The sequence below is a fragment of the Dermochelys coriacea genome, chromosome 2, assembly GCF_009764565.3.
Source record: "Dermochelys coriacea isolate rDerCor1 chromosome 2, rDerCor1.pri.v4, whole genome shotgun sequence".
Classification (NCBI taxonomy): domain Eukaryota; kingdom Metazoa; phylum Chordata; order Testudines; family Dermochelyidae; genus Dermochelys; species Dermochelys coriacea.
This window is the reverse complement of record NC_050069.1, coordinates 255,575,201-255,598,961: the sequence shown is the minus strand read 5'-3', so window position 1 is coordinate 255,598,961 and position 23,761 is coordinate 255,575,201. Positions and strand designations below refer to the sequence as shown.

General features: G+C 42.7%; 1 long non-coding RNA gene across 1 annotated transcript; it reads left to right on the top strand.

The window, feature by feature from the left end:
* Positions 1-5,882: 5,882 nt before the first annotated feature.
* On the top strand, positions 5,883-23,543 carry LOC122459058. Its single transcript, XR_006279490.1, has 2 exons — positions 5,883-6,494; positions 23,347-23,543. It is a non-coding gene; the product is annotated as an uncharacterized LOC122459058 (long non-coding RNA).
* Positions 23,544-23,761: the final 218 nt, after the last annotated feature.

The window sequence follows — 23,761 nt, the reverse complement described above, 5'->3', positions numbered from 1 at the left end:
GCTGAACCACCCTGACCATTAGGAAGTTTTTCCTAACGTCCAGCCTAAACCTCCCTTGCTGCAATTTAAGCCTATTGTTTCTTGTCCTATTCTCAGAGGTTAAGAAGAACAATTTTTCTCCTTCTTCACAACAACCTTTTATATATTTGAAAACTGTTATAATGTCCCCTCTCAGTCTTCTCTATTAAACTAAACAAACCCAATTTTTTCAATCTTTCCTCATAAGTCATGTTTTCTAGACCTTTCATCATTTTTGTTGCTCTTCTTTGGACTTTCTCCAATTTGTCTATATCTTTCTTGAAATGTGGCACCCAGAACTTGACACAACACTCCTATTGAGGCCTAATCAGCACAGAGTAGAGCACAAGAATTACTTCTCATGTCTTGCTTACAACATTCCTTCTCATACATGGGTGGGGAACCTTTTTTCTATCAGGGGCCAATAACCAATAAAAAAATCAGTCATAGGCCACACACCATCCCGTGGAGGGGGCGTGGAGGCTCAGGGCTTCCTGTAGGCTCTGGACTGTGGCCAGAAATGTGAGGTTCAGGGTGTGGGAGGGGGCTTTGGGCTGGAGCAGAGGGTTGGGGGTGAGGGCTCTGGTTGTGGGGGTGCGGGCTCTAGTGTGGGGCTCGGGATGAGGGGGCTGGGGTGCAGGAGGGGGCTCCATGCTGGGGCCAAGGGGTTTGGAGTGCAGGAGCGGGCTCAGGGCTGGGGCAGAGGGTTGGGGTGTAAGAGGAGTTTTGGGGTGTAGGCTCTGGGAGGGAGTTTGGGTGCAGGAGGGGGTTCTGACCTGGGGCATGGGGTTGGAGTGTGTGGGGGGGTGCAGTGTCTGGGAGAGAATTAAGGTGTGGAAGGGGGTTCCAATCTGGGGCAGAGGTTTTGGGGTGCGGGCTCTGGATGGGTGGTGTTTACCTCAGGTGGCTCCCAGTCGGTGGCACAGTGGGGCTAAGGCAGGCTCCCTGCCTGCTGGGGCTCTGGTCTGCTCCCAGAAGCGGCCACCATGTCCAGCCCCTAGGCAGAGGGGCAAGGGACTCTGCGTGGAGCGTGCTGCCTGTGCTCGCAGGTGCTGCCCCTGCAGTTTCCATTGGCTGTGGTTCCCGCCCAATCGGAGGTGCAGAGATGGTGCTGGGGGCTGGGCAGTGTGTGGAGCTTCCCTGATCACTAGTGCCTTCAGGGACTTGCCAGTGTCTGCTGGAAGCTGCGCAGAGCAGACTGGACTTCTGGCAACCCGGTGCTCATGGTTCCAGCCCCGCAGGGGGGCGCCAAGGCTCAGAGATTCTGGCCCACTGCATTGAGACTTGCCGCAGGCCCCACCCCTGTTCTAACACATCCCAGAAGTATGTTCATTTTTTGCAACAGTGTTACACTATTGACTCTCATTTAACTTGTGGTCTGCTATGACCACCAGATTCCTTTCCGCTGTTCTCCTCCCTAGGCAGTCATTTCCCATTTTGTATGTGCGCAATTGATTGTTCCTTCCTAAGTGGAGTACCTTACATTTTTCCATATTGAATTTCATCCTATTTACTTCAGACCATTTCTCCAGTTTGTCCAGATCATTTTGAATTTTAATCCTATCCTCCTAAGCACTTGTAACCCCTGCCAGCTTGGTATCGTCCGCAAACTTTATAAGTGTTCTCTCTATGCCATTATCTAAATCATTGATGAAGATATTGAACAGAACTGGACCCAGAACTGATCCTTGTGGGACCCCACTCGTTATGCCCTTCCAGCATGACTGTGAACCATTGATAACTACTCTCTGGGAACGGTTTTCCAATCAGTTATGCACTCACCTTATAGTAGCTCCATCTAGGTTGCTTTTCTCTAGTTTGTTTATGAGAAGGTCATGTGAAACAGTATCAAAAGCTTTACTAAAGTCAAGATATACCACATCTACCGCTTCCCCCCATCCACAAGGCTTGTTATCCTGTCAAAAAAGCTATCAGGTTGGTTTGACACAATTTGTTCTTGGCAAATCCATGCTGACTGTTACTTATCACCTTATTATCTTCTAGATGTTTGCAAATTGATTGCTTAATTATTTGCTCCATTATCTTTCTGGGTACAGAAGTTAAGCTGACTGATCTGTAATTCCCTGGGTTCTCCTTATTTCCCTTTGTATAGGTTGGCACTATATTTGCCCTATTCCAGTCTTCTGGGATGTCTCCCATCTTCCATGACTTTTCAAAGATCATTGCTAATGTCTCAGATATCTCCTCTGTCAGCTCCTTGAGTATTCTAGGATACATTTCATCAGGCCTTGGTGACTTGAAGACCTCTAACTTGTCTAAGTAATTTTTAACTTGTTCTTTTCCTATTTTAGCCTCTGACTACCTCATTTTCCCTGGCATTCACTATATTAGACATCCAATCACCACCACCCTTCTTGGTGAAAACCGAAACAAAGATGTCATTTAGCACCTCTGTCATTTCCACATTTTCTGTTATTGTTTTTCCCCTCTCATTGAGAAACAGGCCTATCCTGTCCTTGGTTTTTCTCTTGCTTCTAATGTATTTGTAGAATGTTTTCTTGTTATCCTTTATGTCTCTAGCTAGTTTGATCTTGTTTTGTGCCTTGGCCTTTCTAAATTTGTCCCTACATACTTGTGTTATTTGTTTATATTCATCCTTTGTAATTTGACCAAGTTTCCACTTTTTGTAGGACTCTTTTTTGATTTTTAAATCATTGAAGATCTCCTGATTAAGCCAGGGTGGTCTCTTGCCATACTTCCTATCTTTCCTATGCAGTGGGATAGTTTGCTCTTGTGCCCTTAATAATGTCTCTTTGAAAAACTGCCAACTGTCTTCAATTGTTTTTTCCCTTAGACTTGCTTCCCATAGGATCTTACCTACCAACTCCCTGAGTTTGCTAAAGTCTGCCTTCTTGAAATCCATTGTCTTTATTTTGCTGTTCTCCTTCCTATCATTCCTTAGAATCACGAACTCTATCGTTTCATTCTCTCGTGGTTAAGGAAGTTGAAGCCCTCCTGACAACACCATCCTTGCAGCCAGGCATTCATCTCCAGGATGCATCTGTCTCAGCCTGGGCCCCTACCCTTGACTAGAAGGATCGAAGAGAACACCATCTGCGCTCCCAACTCCTTCACCCTTACTCTCAGAACCCTGTAGTCACTTGATCTGATAATATTTCTGTTCTGATCATGTTTCTGTTGGAATTATAACACGATTCTTGTACTTCCCATCCCCTTTAACTCCATCTTAATTTTTTCATGGGGAAAATTCCTTTTTTTTAAAATAAAACTATTAAACTTTTTATAAATGAACATTAAACAAGAAACCCCATCAGATCCAGCTATCATGCTAACCTTCAATATCTAATGAGTTGAAGATATAAGAACATAAGAATGGCCATAATGGGTCAGACCAAAGGTCCATCCAACCCAGTACCCTGACTGCCGAACAGTGGCCAATGCCAGGTGCCCCAGAGGGAGCGAACCTAACAGGCAATGATCAAGTGATCTCTCTCCTGCCATCCATCTCCACCCTCTGACAAATAGAGTTTAGAGACACGATTCCTTACCCATCCTGGCTAATAGCCATTAATAGACTTAACCTCCATGAATTTATCTAGTTCTCTTTTAAACCTTGTTATAGTCCTGGCCTTCACAACCTCCTCAGGCAAGGAGTTCCACAGGTTGACTGTATGCTGTGTGAAGAAGAACTTCTTTTTATTTGTTTTAAACCTGCTGCCCATTAATTTCATTTGGTGGCCTCTAGTTCTTATATTATGGGAACAAGTAAATATCTTTTCCTTATTCACTTTCTCCACACCACTCATGATTTTATATATCTATCATATTCCCCTTACTCTCCTCTTTTCCAAACTGAAAAGTCCTGTTCTCTTTAATCTCTCATATGGGACTCGTTCCAAACCCCTAATCATTTTAATTGCCCTTCTTTGAACCTTTTCTAATTCCAATATATCTTTTTTGAGATGAGGAGACCATATCCGTATGCAGTACTCAAGATGTGGACGTACCATGGATTTATATAAGGGCAATAAGATATTCTCTGTCTTATTCTCTATCTCTTTTTTAATTATTCCTAACATCCTGTTCCCTTTTTTGACTGCCGCTGCGTACTGCATGGACATCTTCAGAGAACTATCCACAATGACTCCAATTCGTTGTAGCTAAATTAGCCCCCCATCATATTGTATGTATAGTTGGGGTTATCTTTTCCAATGTGCATTACTTTACATTTATCCACATTAAATTTCAATTGCCATTTTGTTGCCCAATCACTTAGTTTTGTGAGATCCTTTTCAAGTTCTTCACAGTCGGCTTTGGTCTTAACTATCTTGCGCAGTTTAGTATCATCTGCAAACTTTGCCACCTCACTGTTTACCCCTTTCTGCAGATCTTTTATAAATAAGTTGAATAGGATTGATCCTAGGACTGACCCTTGGGGAACACCACTAGTTACCCCTCTCCATTCTGAAAATTTACCATTTATTCCTATCCTTTGTTCCCTGTCTTTTAACCAGTTCTCAGTCTATGAAAGGATCTTCCCACCCTAAGCAAATGCATCCGATGAAGTGAGCTGTAGCTCACGAAAGCTTATGCTCTAATAAATTTGTTAGTCTCTAAGGTGCCACAAGTACTCCTTTTCTCATGACAACTTAATTTACCTAAGAGCCTTTGGTGAAGGACCTTGTCAAAGTCTTTCTGGAAATCTAAATACACTGTGTCCACTGGATCCCCCTTGTCCACATGTTTGTTGACCCCTTCAAAGAACTCTAATAGATTGGTAAGACATGATTTCCCTTTACAGAAACCATGTTGACTTTTGCCCAACAATTTATGTTCTTCTATGTGTCTGACAATTTTATTCTTTACTATTGTTTCAACTAATTTGCCCAGTACTGACATTAGACTTATGGTCTGTAATTGCTAGGATCACCTCTAAAGCCCTTCTTAAATATTGGCATTACATTAGCTATCTTCCAGTCATTGGGTACAGAAGCTATTTAAAGGATTTAAAGATATGTAGTATCAGCCTTACTTAATTTTTAAAATGTATCTTATAATGCTATATTCACTAGTATGCTCTGACTGCTTTGTATCACTGGTGTAGTGCAAAGCAGCTGAAGTATATTGGCCAGTTAAACGAGGCATACATCTGTTTTGCATCATTGGAGTAGCACAAAGCAGCCAGAGCATTCTGATGAATCTGGCTTTTAACTGACTAGTATACAACCATGGAACTTTTAAGAGCAGAGACAGTTGAGGCCACTTCAATGACAGCTGGCCATCAAGAAATCTATCACTGAGAACTCTTCACATATAGATTCATGGTTTTTATGCATACAGTCTCTTAATATAACTGACTTATTCCAGCCAATAAAACTGAAGCATGCAAATGAGCTGGAGAGGAAGGGCAGTAATTTGGTTGAGTTACCTCAACCAATACTATGGTATAATTTAAGAATGACCTGACTTATTGACCTGGCCCAGTCTGTTACATACAATTATTAATTACTTAATTACAGCCTAATTGCATCAAGTGTAGTCTGCATACAAGATTTCAATAACAATATGTGATTTGAAGCTTCTGTATTGTTTATTAAGATCACTTGTGACACTAGAGGTCTGATAGTAAGTGCTAAATTTCTTTAGGATCCCTTTTGAAATGAACTTTAACTTATACTAATTATCAGATTTACTTGTAAGTTCTCAAAAATAACAGTTCTTCACTTAAACAATAAATGCTGTAAATTTGGGGTGGATATGCTGTATTATTCACCTAAAAGAAAGCAGAATCCCTCTTCAGTGCAAAACTCAATGTATCCTTAACTCTGAAGTTGCAATCAATACATCCATAATGCCACTCAGCTGTGACATTGGCACTGAGGCCCACATCCACAGAGAGTACGTCTACACTGCAATTAAAAACCCACAGCTGGCCTGTGCCAGCTGTCTTGGGCTTGGGCTAAGGGGCTGTTTAATTGCATTGTAGATGAGGTGAGAGGGTCCCAGAGTTCAGGCTGCTGTCTAAACCCAAATGTCTATATCCCAATTAAACAGCCCCTTTGCCTGAGTCCCACAAGCCTGAGTCAGCTGGCATGGGCTAGTTGCGAGTATCTAACTGCAGTATAGACATACCCAAAGGGGCTCAGGTACTATAACATTCAGTATCATTGCACCTAACTTTTAGGGGCCTAGAAAATCACAGGATCATCGCTGTGATCCACAAAGCCTGAGTTAGGTACCTTGGATCTCCATACAAAAAATGGGGAGAGACAGGTGCCTTAGAATGGGATCTACAAAAGCCAGTAATGCTAAGCAGAGAGGTACCTAAGTTAGGCCCTGGGAGATGGTGATGCAGGGGTCTTGCCCCTCTCAGAGTTATGTGCTAAGTCTGGGCTGTAGGGAGGCAGATATATGTGCTTAGTGACCCACAACCAGGAGCGTGCTGTCTAGAGTCAGGCAGATTAGGCAACTAAACTACTTCTTGCAGGAACGAGGTAAGCATCTGTCTTGCTCTGCACAGAATGGTTAGAGGAGGCAGCAGCACCAACTTTATTACTATTAACCAAGTGGTTAGAGCACTCAGCTAGGACATGGGAGTTTGAGTCCCAAGTTCAATTCACCCCATCTGCCAGAATGGGGAGAGGATTTGAACAGGGCTCTCCCACCTCTTGGTAGAGTGCTCTAACCACTGGACTAATAGTTATCTATTGTCATCTCCAAGATGGATTATGCTCTAAATAGGGCAAGCAATGAGAACCCTCTGGGAGCTTGAGATATGAAATACAGTTGCCTTTTGAATAGATTTCGTCAATTCTATCATATATCACCAGAGCAACATCTACTATACTGGTTACCTCTTCAGTGCTGGGTTTTACAGTAGAACTTCAAAGTTACAAATACCTCAGGAGTGGAGGCTGTTAAAAACATTTCAGAGTTATGAACTCTGAACAAAAAGTTGTGGTTGTTCTTTCAAAAGTTTAGAACTGAACCCTGACTTAATACAGCTTTGAAACTTTACTATGCAGAAGAAAATGATGCTTTTAACCATTATAATTTAAATGAACACAGAAACAGTCTCCTTATGTTGTCAAATCTTTTTTTAAACTTTCCCTTTTTTTAGTAGTTTACCTTTAACACAGTACTGTACTGTATTTGTGGGGTTTTTTGTGTGGGTTCTCTGCTGCTGCTTGATTGTATACTTCCGATTTCAGTGAGGTGTGTGGTTGACCAGTCAGTTCATAACTCTGGTGTTTGTAACTCTGAGATTCTATTGTAGTTACATTTAACTATAAAGCTTACATGGTCTAGAAATCAGTTATTAAAGACTCTGCCTCCTAAGTACTCTGGGGTATCTTGGTTGTTAGTGTCTGTAACTTGGCTTTCCAAGACTGACAACAGAGCATTTTCACTTTATCCCTGACTGTCCTGCAGATCCTTAATGTGGAAAGCTTCAGATCATACTGTAAGCATTTTTAGTTAGATCAGGATTGTGAAGGAGTGTACTACCCCTTTAAGAGAGAGGTTGCAGCGTGAGGATGATGAAGGAAATCTTGACCTGGAGCTGAGGTATTTAAACAGGAACCTGGAAGCTGGGGGGGAGAAGAAGAGATTATGCAGGTTGTTGTGTGTGGTGGCTTGTCTTTCAGGCTTCAGGAAACCAGCCTAACCTGACTGAGTCTTGGTTTGTGAGCTCTACATTTGGAAGCTCTGAACCAGGGTCCTGATTAAATGTTTGTTGTAATTATTGCAGTCCTGAAATCTTATTAAAGGGGATATGCTATTGGTTAGTGAGTGCTGACTTTTTCTTGTCCTGGGATGTTAAGGTTTGCTACCCCAGTTGGGGGAAATTAAGGCGAGTCACAGCTGTAGTGCTCCACCAGGCTGCAAGGAGGTGTGTAGAAATGGCCTATGCCTTTTTAAAAGACCCTTTTATTTCTGTTGTTATTTTTACTATTTCAGTATTTATCCAAGGGGTGGGGGAAGAAACAGGGAAAAATTGACTCTCCTAGACCAGTGGCTCCAAAACCCACCTGAAAAGTGGGAGACAAATGATTCAGTCCCCCTGCTCTAATCATTTTCATTATCTATCTACAGGGGAAGAGCTTCTTCAGGGCAGACTGAAGGAGCCCCCCATCAGAACATTCCACACAGATTATAAAATTTGGCTTCTATTCTAGCCAAGAGATTTTGGGGAAAATAGGAACATTATTACACTGTAATAATAATAATAAAGGTTGCATAGGGGCAGACACTTTGTGTAGTTTGCAGGAAGTATTTGAAATTGGCTGATGAGAATGGGAAGATCATGTTTGGGCCTTTGATCAGGCCAAAGCTTTAGCTAAATGAACCTGCTTTACTTATGGTTGGTTCTGTCTCAATTTGGTGGTCTGGTGTCCACAATTCAAGAAGGAAGTTGATAAGTTAGAGAGGGCTCAGAGAAGAGTCATGAGACTAATTAAAGGATTGGAAAAATGTGCCTTATTGTGATAGAAGATTGAGCTCCTTGTATTTAGCTTAACAAAGAGAAAGCTAAAAGATGATTTGATAAGTCTGTAAGTACTTACATGGGGAACAAATATTCAATAATGGGCTCTTTTCTCCAGCAGAGAAAGGTGTATAACATGATCTAATGGCTGGAAGTTCACACTGGAAATAAGCCATACATTTTTAACAGTGAGAGTAATTAACCACTGGAACAACTTACTAAGGGTTGTGGCAGATGCTACATCACTAACAATTTTTTAAAATCAAAATTGGATGTTTTTCCAAAAGTTATGCTCCACGAATGATTTTGGGGAAGTTCTACAGCCTGTGTTATACAAGGTATCAGATTATATGATCCCACTGATTCCTCTGGCCTTGGCATTTATGAAACTATTAATATGGTACTTCCCTATAGTTTAACTGGTTGAGGCTCTTGTACATTCATGCACTATGAATGTCTTTAGTAAAATAGGTGGAGGGGAGAAGCTATACAGAACTATTCTGGGGGAAGGCAATGTTGTCCTTTGAGTCCATTGTTGTATTGTTTTTCTTTCAACCCTTCACTGTGGTAGTGGCAACAGAGGATTTTGAAGTTTAAATCATGGGAAAGAAATTTCACTGTCAGTGAAAATTTTTGCCCATGCTGATGATGTCAGTGCTGGTGGGCAGTACAGAAGATAGGTGTGACACTGCACCCCATTTGCTTCATAGCGATATTAGTATGATATGATTATATCATAATTATGATGTATTTTATGCAAGATAAGGCATATGAAATGTCATTGGAAAGGTTATGATTTTCTGAATATGATTATAAGAATGGCCCTACTGGTCAGACCAAACGTCCATCTAGCCCAGTATCCTGAAATAAAGGGTTCTCACCATATGTAAAACCTATATAAGGCAGAGAAGTGACATCATGCTCTTGGTTCTTCACTGACTCCCCACCCAAGAAGACTCCTGGAAACACCCAAGGAACAAAAACTGAACTGGGGGAAGTGCTGGACCCAGGCTAAAGGGATTTTTAGCCTATGAATGGAACACCCAGGGATTCCAAGCTGTAAGCAAGTGCGGCTTGCCCCTTAAGAATCTATAGCCTGCTTGCATCATGACTTAGATACGATATGAATAGCACATTCTCATCCTATTAAGCTTAGATTAAGTTTTTTGTTTATTTGCTAGGTAATCTGCTTTGATTTGTTTGCTATCACTTATAATCACAATCTATTTTTTGTATTTAATAAATTTGTTTTTTGCTTTATCTAAACTAATGTGTGGAAATCATAACTCAGGCAGAAAACTGTTGCATATTCCTCTCCACATTGAGAGAGGGGGCGAATCTTATAAGTTTATGCTGTACAGTTCCCTGTGCAGCACAAGATGATAAAATTTTGGGTTTATACTCCAGAGAAGGTAAGTGCCTGAGGAGCTGGGAGGTACTCTAGCTGGAGCCTTCCCATGTAGGGGTTGGTCAGAGAGCCTGCTTGCATGTAACTTCAGCTGGATGTGTCCTTAACTGTAGGTATGTTGGTGAGAGTGCAGGCTAAAGAGGGCTTTTCAGCTTGTCACAGCAGTACAGTGTAAAAGGGAGCCCAGGCTGGTGGTTGCGGGGCCCAGTGGTACTCTAGTTAAAGGTTCATCTTGTTTTGACACTTTATCTAATTTTTGACATAATGTCATAATTTTGACACTTTTTATACTATAGACAGAGCAGTTATTAACATGAAGAGCAAGGCTTTGTGGTTGGGGATTTTGGGTTGCTCTCCTCCTCTTCCGGAGGAGTTGTAAATTGTGACACGCTCTCTGGGCTATAGATATTTAGGGACTCACCTTTGTGGTGATTCAGTGGTCGAGTTGAACTGGGAGATGCAGATTGCCGCTTGCCAAGCTCAGATAATGAGGTAGAAGAGATGGACCTTGACATTGGCAGAAAAAGTGATGTTAATAAAAAAAATTCCTGCTATCCCTTTGCTTTTATGTTGCATCTGTATCCTCTTCTCTTTTACATACAACATGCTTTAAGATACCTGAATTTGCCAAGGGGAAAGGCAAGAGCATTCCAGCACAGTGGCTCACAGTTTAGGAGAGCACTATACCAGAGGGAGCGTAAGGAATATGTTTCAGAATGACATTTAGCAGTACTGAATTGCCCAGAAAATTTTCTCAGTGGTGCATTGTTGTAGCTTGGAAACAAGTGTTCCCTTCAAGTCCGGGGATATATGGTGGCAGGTATTTCATGTAAATTGTATGTTAGAGGTAACCTACAAGGGATGCATATAGATAAAGGTTGTCCTCCGGAAGCTTGCCCTGGAACAGAGGGAGACAAAGGAACACTCTATTGTTCTGCTCCTTTAATGTCTATATTTGGGATTTGTTAACTTCAAAACTGAGAGTTTTGCTGTTTCATGGCCAATCTTATGGACAACTGGCTTTTGGATCTTTTCAGGCACCAGAGGACTCGAAGGCTGCCTCGATAAGGAAGGATGCATGTATTCCTTGAAACTCTGGCAGTTGTTAATGCAATGGTTTTATGTTACCTATGGCAGAACTGCTGTTTGACCTGTCTTCAGGAACAGAATAATAGATCTGAAACTCTAGTTCACGCTACTTATGCAGTTATTCAGCTGCTGGCAATAGTGTGTGTGTGTGTGGGGAGGGGGGGAACAAATGAGTTGGGCAGGATGGTGTACGGCATGGGGTCCTTGATACCAGATTGATCTTCTCTTTCAGGACAGAGTCTGGGGTTGGGAGGGTTTGGATGGCGTCTTTTTCTATCTGAGTTTTGTTCTGATTGTGTCTGTAATAATTGGTTTTAGTTTGAAGTTTTATTTAAAAAAACAGAGAGAGAGGTCTACATCTGTTCAATGTTAGCTGCTTTTAAATTCTCTCTCCCTCCTTTCTAATCCTTCCCAACCTCATGTTAGCTCTATTTTGAATCTTCATTGCTTTAAATGTCCAACAAGCACATCCTTGTATTTTAAAATGAGCTTCCTGTCACTGCTACCTTTTTGAGGTCTCTGTTGCCTTGTTGCCAAATCCTGGGCTGTTGCCTGACTCCAAGTGAGTGAGGATTACAAGCTTTGAAGTACTGGGGGCTCATCTTGCTTCCACTGTAGCTAATGGGAAAACTCCCATTGATTTCAATGGGAGAAGAATTCCCTCTCTCCTTTTTTTTTTTTTTTTTTTTTTAAATGATGGGAGAAACAAAAACTGCTTTAAGTACAACTCGGGATGTCCACCGTGCTCAAAATTATTGGTTTGATCTTGAATCCCCCTAGCACCAAGTAACAACTGCCATGGTCTCTACATATTTGTTTGGCCTTTCTCTCTGCTACTGCCTGCTCTCAACTGTCATTCCCAACTGCCATGGAACTCTCACCTGAACATTCCATCAGCCAAAACATTCTGGACCAAATTCATCTCCAGGATAGCAGCACTGAATTGAGCTAATGCAGTCCTTCAATTTGTGCATGGACTTGAGTGAAATTACACAGGCAATGAATTTAGCCCTCTGTCTGCAATGTGAAAAGCAACAAAAAGAGGAAGTGCCTCAACACTCTATTTCAGATTTTCATAGTTGATTGCAGGATTGGGCCTTGCATATGTGGCCTATTACAGTAGCATTTGGCAGGAAACACCTGATTCTCAGATATTTTCTATGTAATCTCTGAGGAACAGAATAAAGTAACACTTTAAACTTCATCAGTTAAGGGGGGGAAATGCTTCAGGTTGACACTTCAGTTCAAATTAGGCAGCGACAATCCTACTGTGTCTGGTTTTGTTTTTTGTTTTTTTTTTTTTAATGTAATGACACCTGTAGTATGTCTATTAAGGTCTATATTTTTATTGTTAATACTTAGCACGTATACAGCATTTTACAGCTTCAATGCACTGTGCAAACTAACTGCAATAATCTGATGTAGTCTAGCACAATATGTACAGTTCATCTGGCACTATGTATTTTTTTTAAATAAACATGACATGTAGGTTTGTACTAGTACCTGTTACATTCAGCCAGATGCTGTATACCAGGCTCTGCTAATACAGCCAGAGGTGAAACCACATAAATAAAGAACACTTTTTACTAACCTTTAAATTGAATCTTGATTCATTTTTCATTCCTTCTTTTTTGATTCATCTGTCCATCTTCCACATCATTCTCTCCTCTGGTCTCCAAACACCTTCTGCACCATTTTTTTTCATACTCTATATGCTGTTCTTTCTGCACCCTCCTCCCCATCTTTTTCCCACTTCCTCAGCCATCTACCTCCCTTCTTGTCACACCTATTTCTGCAGGTTTCCTCCATGTTTCTCACACTCTTTCCCTCACCTTCCTCAGGTCCTCACATCTTGGGCAGCAAGAATTTAAGCAGTGGTTGGCTTGGGGAGTGTGCAGGGTTAGAGGCAGGATATGAGAGCACTCCACCCATCAAGAGGAGGTAGTTAAATGCAGGTCGCTGTCCCTCTGTCGTAATGGAGAAACACTGTAGCTAATCTGTAACCATTAAATATTATCATTTTATTTTATTGGAAGAGATACTAGAATAGAATTAGGTTTACAGGGTATGTGCCGTTTGACAAAATGTCTTTTTTTTTTTTTTTTAACCTTTAATGTTCTGTGTTCCTCCTCACATACAGCTGATGTTTGTATGTGCACATCAAAGTTAGTAATGTGAACGAATAGGATAAATGAGCTTTTATTGTAACACACATAGGGAAGTGTTTTTGGTTCTCTTGAGCAGAAGTTCTAGTTTTCTGTATACTGATTTTTATGATGCAACTTGATTTGCATTGGACCCTTTGACTCTTCATGGGTCACATTAGGTCTGTTCTCACAATGAAAAGTATTTGAAGAAGAATTTCTCATTTTGTGCTGTAACTGGTTCATCAAGATGTGTGTCCGTATGAGTGCTCCATTTCAGGTGTGCATGCATCTTAAGCCCTTGGTTGGAGATTTTCAGTTAGCAGTGGCCATTTGGCTCATCCATGCACCCTATGCATCTTCATCCCAGATACCGAGACTATATTGGGGTGCATGGGCAAATGGTCCTCATCCAAATGGTCCTCATTCTCCATCCAAACATCTCCTAAGGAACAGGCTGAAGCAAAGGGAAAGGAGGGTAGATAGTGGAGAACCCATAGGAACACACATCTCAAAGAACTGCCATTACCACACCAAGTGAATAACCTCTTCTTGTTATGGTTTCCCTGGTTTTTCTTTCTGGACAGAACAAGTAGCAATGGTCTCAATTTGCAGTGGGGGAGGTCTAGGTTGGATATTAGGAAAAGCTATTTCACTAGGATGGTGGTGAAGCACTGGAATGGGTTACCTAGAGAGGTGGTGGAATCTCCATCCTTAGGGGCGTTTTTAAGGCCCAGCTTGACAAAGCCCTGGCTGGGATGATTTAGTTGGGGTTGACCTTGCTTTGAACAGGGGGTTGGACTAATGACCTCCTGAGGTCTCTTCCAACCCTAACCTTCTATGATTCAATGATACCCTGCAGTTGAGGGCCAGGTAGAAGTTGCACTTCTGAGAGAGATGGGACTCCTCCAGGCAAGGGGCACATTTAGAATGGCCGTTGCTTACAGATATAGCCTCTCAGCAGGAGAGGCAACATTCGAAACCTGGCAAGCCAGGAGTGCCCCGCTTTGAGGGAAAAAATTCCCCAAGGAGAAAGAAGTAAAACAATCCTCTCACTATTTATTTAACTAACGATACTAACAACTAACTATAAAAATGTTAACCATTATGGAGATATTAGAAAGGCTGAGGCATGCTCAAGGTGGACATGCCATTTCAGTCTTAGGCCAAGGTGGCTGAGAAAGAGCTGAGGGCGGTCCACCCACACACCCCTATATAGCCTTGGTATCCAGCATGTGGAGGCATAGGGTGCTTGCCCAGGCCAAACAGACTACTAACTGAATCTCTGATCAAGGGCTCAAGAGGTACATGCACATCTGAAGTGGAGCACCCATAGGGATGCTATCTGAAAAAGAACTGGCATTTTCATGTCAGATTCCAACTCCTCTCCAAAAATAGAGAAAATAAGAACAGAATTGCACAGACCCCTTAAAGTCTTACGAGAAGACTATAGCTATACTCGCCAGTGGTCTCAATGCAGCTTTCACGCTTCCTTGAAAGGAATTCATTAAGCTGAAAAAGCTGGCTTGAAACCAGTCTTCCTATAATGTCTTCCATAATTTGCTTCAAGGGACACATTTATAGTCACTCTCAGTCTTTTTTTTATAGGTCTAGTGCAAGATGAAGGGCTAGTTCACCATCGTAAGACTTTAATGAATAGATGCTGGTTGCCTGCCACAGCCCAAATAATTTTTCAAGCATTTTTTCACAGTATAGCCTTTTCTGTATGGACTTTCCCAGGAATATGCAATAACATGACAGCTGTAATCTCTGGAATCACAATGATGTAATTACCAGTTTTGTTTCAGGAACTCCATCTTCAATGTTAATTCATTCAGACACAGCCAGAAAATATTCCAATATTGTACTTTTCTAATTTTGATTTTTCCAAGGGCTTGAGAATTCCAGCTTTTTTTATTCATCTTTACTTTTCTGCAAGCTTGGAAGCACATGGATTGTGATATTCAGAGAATTTTTCTTATCAAACAGCTTTGATATTCTATCAGATGGCCAGGACTCATGACACACTAATATTTTCAAAATGTGTCCTTAGCTTAGATCTTCTCTATGTAATTTTACGGTAGAGAACAGTGCCTAATTCATGTATTCCCCCTCTCCCCAATACTACTAGCGCAATGTAAGTAGACGATAGAGAGGAAAAAGACTAAGAGAAAAGGTAAGAGGTTTGTGAGCGTGGCATTCCTAGGACTGCTGGAATGTTGGAAAAAGAACCTGTGTGTTGACCTTTAAGGCACATAAATTCAATCTAACACTTTTCCCCCAAAAGGGGGGTTCTTCAGAACCGTAAATTGGAGTTGGGTGCCTAACTTCGTTTTGTGCTTCAAAAATCTCCCCCTCATAACAAATACTAGAAGTGACATATTAGACAAAATGCATATCTACTTTTGGCAGGAGGCTCTGAACATATTTTATGTATTGTAACACAAACTGAAACTGTCTTGCATCAGGAGAGTTGAGGTAGTGATATGCAGAGGATCAAAAAGGAAGCTTCTCAATCACCGAAATGATTTTCTTTTGGTTTTTTACTTTTTCTTTCACATTGATAAATACATCCTTGATGCATGGCTGACCTCTGTCCTTTCTAACAGGATGGGGTATGATGTGTGAATATGTTCAAATTCAATTACCTTTCTCCCTAGTCTAATAACTTTCAATTCCAGAATCACCACTACTACAACAACAAAACTTTCAAGTAATAGTTACTGGCTAAGACCACCTAAAGAAGACCCATGCTATCTTGCATTTTCATCCAGTGGAAGGTCAGAGAACATAATATATCTGGTGTAGGATGTCCGGGATAGAGGTTGTGATGAATGTCAGCACTGGAGCATGCTTGTTCTTTCTGTAGCCCCCACAGAAGATCCAATGGTTTTAGTCTTAGCCGTTTTGAAGATATCGGAAAGGATGGGGTTGGTGGTTTCTCTGGCTTAATTAGAAAGCAATATGAGAACTTCTATGGATCAGTGACCCTTGATTGTATGAATTTCCATATGTTATGTTCAGCAAGGATAATTGGTCTCTACCATCCCCGAGTTTAATAGTTGGGGTGTGGAAATAAAAGGGAGAAGACCCAAACTATAGTACTCTCTAATGGTCTCTGAAACCTCTTTATATTAATGAGGTATACTGGCTCTTTAAGCCTACAGGGCATCAGAAGACCCCATTCCAGGAACATTAGAACTAATGAATGCCTAGGGAGCGGCTGAAGCTGGAGCAGGAGGAGAGAAAGTGACCCTGGTGAGTTAGCAACTGGTGGGGGAGGAAACCCAGGTGAGTGTCTGTTTAAGGGCTCAAGATCAGGAGCCCTGTAGTGCTAGGTGAGGCAGGGATCCCTTCTCTTCTGGTCAACCAGGATGAGCCCTGGGAAAGAGCAGGGCAGTATATCTGCTTCCTGCTCCTTCATAACAGGCAGGAGCAGGCTCACATCAATGTGCTGACTGCTTCAAGGAAAGTGGGCCAAGTATGAAATAAGAAGAGAAGAGAAGCTGGCCAACGCCTGCAGCTGGCAGGAATTGTGACTCAGCCACAAGAGGAGGGCTGTAAACTCCTGACCCAAGGAGAGACTGCTTATAGTTTGACTCAGCCTTGAAAAGAGGACTGGGGAACTGCTTATCCCAGGCAGGACTTCTTGTACTCTAACTCAGACCAGCAGGAGTTCTGTAAGCTCATGATTCAAGGACGGAGTGACAGGGACTGCTTATTCTCTAATCCAGCTCAGGAGGAATGCTTTGGATTCCTGATCCAAGGAGGGAAAGTGCTTTTATCCCAATCTGGTACTATGAGGGGGCTATGGACTCCTAATGCAAGGGGAAAGAGGCTGATATAGTTACAACCCAGCAAGAAAACCTGTCTGACCCCAGAGACCTGTGGACTAAAAAGATTGAAGAGAGAAACTGACGCAGAACAAACTTAGGCCATGAGGGGGTGCCCTGGAGGAGGGCATCCTACAACAATTGGCAACATACAGTATGATTACAACATCCTGGAAGCCAGACAAGTTACCTATGCAAGTGGATTGGATCTAGTGTGTGGAAAATTAATTTGTCAGTGATAAGTTAAATGTATGGATAAATTCTTGGACCACTGTGAAATAACTTGAAAAGTTTGTACAACGTAAATTGAAATGGTTTATCTGCTTAGTCACAATGAGGCTAATGGGAACAGTCAACTTACCTTGGTGAGATTCAGGGCTTATGTTCGCTAGCGGGGAGATGGTCGCTGCTGCAATTGATGCAGCAAGTGTAAATTTAGCAGGTCTAGTAAAGACCCACTAAATCAATGGCAGGCAGAGCACTCTCCGGTCGACATGGTACTCCAGCTCCCCAAGAAGAGCAAGGTAAGTCGATGGGAGAGCATCTCCTGCCAACGCAGCCTAGTGAAGACACCGGGGTAAGTCAACCTAAGCTACGTCGACTCCAGCTACATTATTCACATAGCTGGAGTAGCGTAACTTAGGTCGACTTACACCAGTAGTGTAGACAAGGCCACAGTTAACAGACTCAACTTTGAGTCTGTTGCAGTGGGCCTTTAAGAGAGCGGTGCTAGTGCACCTGTGCTTTATCAGCTGACCCATATTGGGTTTTAAAATAGTATGCCTGGGACAGAGAGAGAGAGACACATATATATATATATATATATATACACACACACACCTACTGAATCAGAGGCCTTGTCTACACGACCAGGGTAAGTCAACATAAGTTACACTACTCCAGCTATCTAGCTTAGGTAGACTTACCCTGGTGTCTTCATTGGGCTGCGTTGATGGGAGACGCTCTCCCACCGACTTCCCTTATTCTTCTTGGGAAACTAGATTACGGGGAGTGACCAGAGAGGGCTCTGCTGTTGATTTAGCGAATCTTCACTAGAATCTTCACTAGACCCGCTAAATAGATTCCCCACTGCATTGAGTGCAGCAGCATTGATTACCCTGGTAGTGAAGATAAGCTCAGAGCTAGAAAGTGGCAAAAGCAGGAGGACAGTCAGTGACCTGAGGGGAAGCAGTGAGAGGCTGAAAAGTATTTTTTTTTTTTTTAAAAGGGGGGAGGGAAATCACCTAGGGATTGTTGCCTGGGGTGAGCTGCAAAACCATTTGTTTAAGTTTGGACAATAAAATGGCCTTGGAGAGACTGTCTTTGGGAGCTGGAGGAGAAGCCCTACCTTGTTGCATGTGGTGGAGAACGCAAGCAGGCCATTGGCCCTGGAATCAACAAGGGGAAACTGAAGCCTCCAAACGTGGACTCACCCCTCCTTATTTAGGTGACCAAGAAACATGGAGAAGGTGATGCATCTGATGGTGGTGTTGCAGCACAAGCCAACAGCTACTTTACAGGTTTCAGAGTAGCAGCCGTGTTAGTCTGTATTCACAAAAAAGAAAAGGAGTACTTGTGGCACCTTAGAGACTAACAAATTTATTTGAGCATAAGCATTCATAGGAATGCATCTGATGAAGTGAGCTGTAGCTCATGAAAGCTTATGCTCAAATAAATTTGTTAGTCAGCTACTTTACAGTGACAGCAGGAACAGAACCAGACCCAGGATATGCTACTGCTATTGCTGAGTTTGCAGAAGCAACAGGAGGCACAATTTGCCATGCAACAATGGTGACTGGAGGCCCACCTCCAATAACAGGAGTGGTTGTAGAAGCGGTTGGGCCAAGGGTCTCTGGGGAGCTCAGCTGGTATTAGAGAGGATAGCTCTGGTGAAGCTGGTTCCTGAAGATCATAGAATATCAGGGTTGGAAGGGACCTCAGGAGGTCATCTAGTCCAACCCCCTGCTCAAAGCAGGGCCAATCCCCTACTAAATCATCCCAGCCAGGCTTTGTCCAGCCTAACCTTAAAAATTTCTAAGGAAGGAGATTCCGTCACCTCCCTAGGTAACGCATTCCAGTGCTTCACCACCCTCCGACTGAAAAAGTTTTTTTCATAATATCCAACCTAAACCTCCCCCGCTGCAACTTGAGACCATTACTCCTCGTTCTGTTATCACTGAGAACAGTCTAGATCCATTCTCTTTGGAACCCCCTTTCAGGTAGTTGAAAGCAGCTATTAAATCCTCTCTCATTCTTCTTTTCCGCAGACTAAACAATCCCAGTTCCCTCAGCCTCTCCTTAGAAGTCATATGTTCCAGTCCCCTAATCATTTATTTCCTCCATACCTTTGAGTGATTGGCCAGTGCAGCAGGCTGGGAAGAATCATCTTGGGAGGCCCACATAGCACTGTTTCTGACAGGTGAGGCACAGGCAGACCACGAGGTGGTAAGCAGTGAGCAGGAAGGCTCCCATCCTGTGGTGAAAGCTGCTGTCTTAGGTAGATTTGGACTGACTCTTAATGTATACAGGCAGCAGTTTCAGGCTGAATTGTTCCTGCAGGGGTCATGACCATGCATCGTGGTTCAAAGATTATGGGACCTTGCTGCCTGGTGGTTATGTGTAGAGATTAATTCAATAGAGGAAAACCATGAACAAAGTGGTCCTGGAGTGGTTCCTGTGGGAGCCCAGAGTGGGGCAAGGCAATTTCAGCCTTGGTAGTTGAATGGGCAGAAGCTGCCTTTGAAGTCAAAGGAGACCAACAGCCTGAATGGCATGGCAGACTAAGAAGGGCCTCCTGGAGGAGACCAGACAAGGGAAAGTTGCAGAGAATGCCATAGGCAAGGATCATGAATAGTCCAAAACGGGGATGCCTAGGAGTTGTCAGGGCCCTGAAGGAGGCCACCCTACAACAATTAGCAACATACAATATGGCTACAATATCCTGGAAGAAAAGTAAGAAACCTATAGACATGGATTGGATCCAGAAGCTTAATCCAGAAGAAGCACTTCTGGGGGCATCTGGGGAAGTTTAGTGGTGCACTTTAGATGCAGCATGCTTAGGCATATTCAGCAAGAATGCTTCATAATGGAATGTGATTATTTGGGCTGCTGTTGTAACCAGTTTTGTGGCATGGGGTCTATAATGGGGCACATGCCATGTGCCTCCAGTTTGGCCCTTCTCCCCCTCTTCTTAAAAACTCAGGGACACTTCAGGCTGGTGCAATCCTCATGCTCTTTATTTGTGATCAAGTCCCCACCACCAGTTTCCAACTATATACAGGCTTTTTACAATAGCTTGGCCTACTACAGGCCTGGTCCGCAACAGACTAGGAGACTCCCGACTCCTACCTCCCTCTGAGCCTGACCTTCCCATCCTGGTCTCCACCTCCTCCCAGCCTTATAGCTCCCACTAACCAGGCTGGCAGGTGTGGTCAGTTACCAAGCAAGCATCAGGCTATCTACCCAGCTCCAATCAGAGGGATTGGATTGGTCAGTAGGTCTTATGGATTCCAGTTACAGGTGGACCCCTGTATGGGAAAATAAGGTGTTGGCAATGAAGATGGACCAACACCTCCCCATATGCAGGTCTCCTGCATACATGGCAAGAGATGCATGTACACCACAGCAGAGGTTGAACTGGGGGTCCAGGACAGGAGAAATTGACTATGTGTCAGGGTAGTCAAGAACCTTCCAATTATCCTGGGGAGAGATTGGGTTTCCTGGCCCTGATGCAGGGAAAAGTAGAACAACAACCTAGGATGGGGAAGATGAATGGTTGATTGAAAAAGGAGTGGAGGGAGCTGGAAGCTTGAATGGAGGTAGCTGAGAGGAAGCCCTCGACCATCTTCAGAGGTCTCAGGATCAGCTAAAAATATATTGATGAGAGCTAGAAGATGTAACCACCTCTTGGCAGAAGATTATCGATTCAGTTGATAGGACTGGAACAAGAAGGATCACTCTAGGGTAGAGGCAGAGAGTGGGAAACAGCAGCATTCCAATGCTGGAGCAGGAATTGGCCGTGCTCCTGATAGAAAAGCGGTCAAGGGAACAGAAGCTGATGGCAAAGACTGATCAGTGTATAGTGGGACTCAGGCAGAACCTTGAGCTGATCAGTGTATAGTGGGGAGCCAGGCAGGGCCTCAGACTGGCCAGGAGGCTGTGGAGACCCAGGCAGAAGCTCAAGCTGAGCAATATACAGTAGGGACCCAGACAATACCTGAACAGCAAGCTGGGGCCCAGGTAAGAAATAGGGGGCAAAAACACTGCTCGAGGGGACACCTGTTTTATGGGTCCTGTCATGAAGACTGGCGAACTGCCAGAACAACCGATGGCTGCAGAACACTAGCTATAGATGGTCTGACAAGAGAAAGATCAGCTGACTATGGAACATTGGGCCACTCAGAAAAGAGTGTTTGTCTGATCCTGAAGGTCAATGAGCTTGAGGGACAGCTACAGACTCTGCATGAAGCAATCTTGATGCCCTAGAGAAGCAGATGAGGCTTTAAAGACAGTACCCTAGAGGAGGTGGTACAGATGGTAAGGCTTGCCCTGAGGGTGGACAAGGCCTTACGTGAGGAGGAGTGTCACAAGATGACACTGGCCCTTTGAGAGAGAGAAAGCGGGGCCAGTGCACCTGTGCTACATCAGCTGACCCAGATTAGGCTTTCAAAAAGGGGGTCTGGGAGCGAGAGGAGGACGATGACTGCCAAAGTTCCCTGAGAGGGGGAAGCTGTGAGACCCTGAAAAGTAAAAATCATCAAGGGATTGTAGCCCAGGGTCAGCTGAGAAACCATTTGTTTTTGTTTAAGTTTGGACAATAAAATAAGAGAGGTTGTGGTAGCATGTCTTTGGGAACTGGGGGAGAAACTCTGCCTTGTTACAGTGCATTTCTACCGATGTGGTCAAGGAATTAATTGATCCCCTGTCTATGGGCTTGAACTTGCATCATTCAAATCAAGGGGAGGTTTTTCTTTTGACTTGAATGGAAGTAGGATCAAGCTCTATAGGTATTTCTAGTACAATTCAGCACCATGGTAATGAAATGCCTACCCCTTGCCTTCATGTCTTTGATAGCATAAGTAAGTGATTACATTGCTGGTGAGTGGGGGAGAAAAATGAAACATGCAAGAAAAGAATTCAATGTAAATATGCTCATGCATGCAGAACAGTTGGTCCATTAGAACTGGATTGGACAACTGAAATACAGATATATAATGATTACATTGTTTGTAATAGATTTATCTGGAAAACTAAAATAACCACACTTCTTACTTTCAAAACAACAAGAATGTTTCCCTTATTAAGGAGTTTATAATCTGGCCATATGGTTCTTGGGGCTACTTATAACTGAATTATAAGGTGGTTTATTTCACTTAGTGTCACTTTACATTTTGCTAGCTTGAAAATTCATGAAGCACTTGATAAGACAAGACTGAGTCTCTCTGGGAACCTTCAAATGACACATGAAAAAATGTATTTTGTGTTCTTCATTGCTCTTAGCTCATTCCAGCTATCATCAATGTTCTAGCCAAGTGGAGGTTGTACCAGAAGTATTGCTTGTTTGCTTTTCATGTTTGTGGTTACCAAAGTTAAGATGTTTGGTGCACAGTCAGCTCTATCATGATGGTAAAACAGGAAATCATCTATGTCTGGTGCAAAATATTCTGTAACTACCTGTACAGGTGCTTATAGTATGGGAAGGGTGAATGTTGTCTGGTTTGCCTAGCATAGTAGAATGCCTGAGCTGGCCTACTAACAGTCTTGAGTTTATATTCTATCTAGGCAATTTGCCTTTACATTTAAAGTGTTAAATCCTAAACTCTTTTCAAATGATCAGTTTAGCACACTGCCCAGGATGCACGGGACACTCTCCCTGCACTGATCTATAAGGCCACTACCCTCGCCTACTTCCAATCTTTCCTCAAAGCTCATCTGTGCCACCACACCTTTAAAAAATAAACAAATTAAGGGCTAGCTGGGCATCATTGGCATTTAATTTATTTATTTAAAATAATACAGAAAATAACTTGCAATGGTAGATAGGTTTATAACATTGTATATATTCAACTGTATCTGTCACCTCTCATTTTTCATAAGTCACTCATCTTCTTAGGCCTAGAATTTGCAAAGAGCTACATGTATGCTTAACTTTACATATACGAGTAGTCCCACTGAAGTCAATGAGATTAACACGCTTAACTTTGTGTGTGCACTGGCTACCGGACCTGGGCATTCGATTGTAAATACATAAACTATTTTTCAAGAATTAACAGAATGGGTCCCTGATCGAGTGTCTCGAGGTGCTATGGTAACCTACATTTTATATAAGAAATAACAATTTCCTGCCCATTACGTCTAACCTATTTCATCACCTCGTCTTTTTCATAGCCTGATGACCAATTCTGGATAGAGAAGCTTTTTTTGCTGGACCACAGCCATTCAATGGCGTGAGTGCGGGCCGAGTATGAAAGAGAGAGACTGTTAGCACCTGTTTCCACATAGCCTCAAAGACTGATCTTTATGCAGCTGAGAGCTCCAAGGGATATCCCTTAAAATAAAGGCCAGCTTATTACCCATCTTCTCCAGCTCCCAGGGAAGTAAATACTCTGAAGTAGAGAGAAATTGCTGCACACATGCTTCTTATAGTTCTGTGTGCCTTCTTTGCTGGCTCCAGCTGCCCCTACACTCTGTTTTTCCTAGTCTTTTCCTCCAATATTTTTTTCCAGTATGACTTAGTTATTACAGTACCTGACCAGACTGAGGAAAATACACTGAAGGTTGAGTTTGGCAAAGCAGTAAGTGC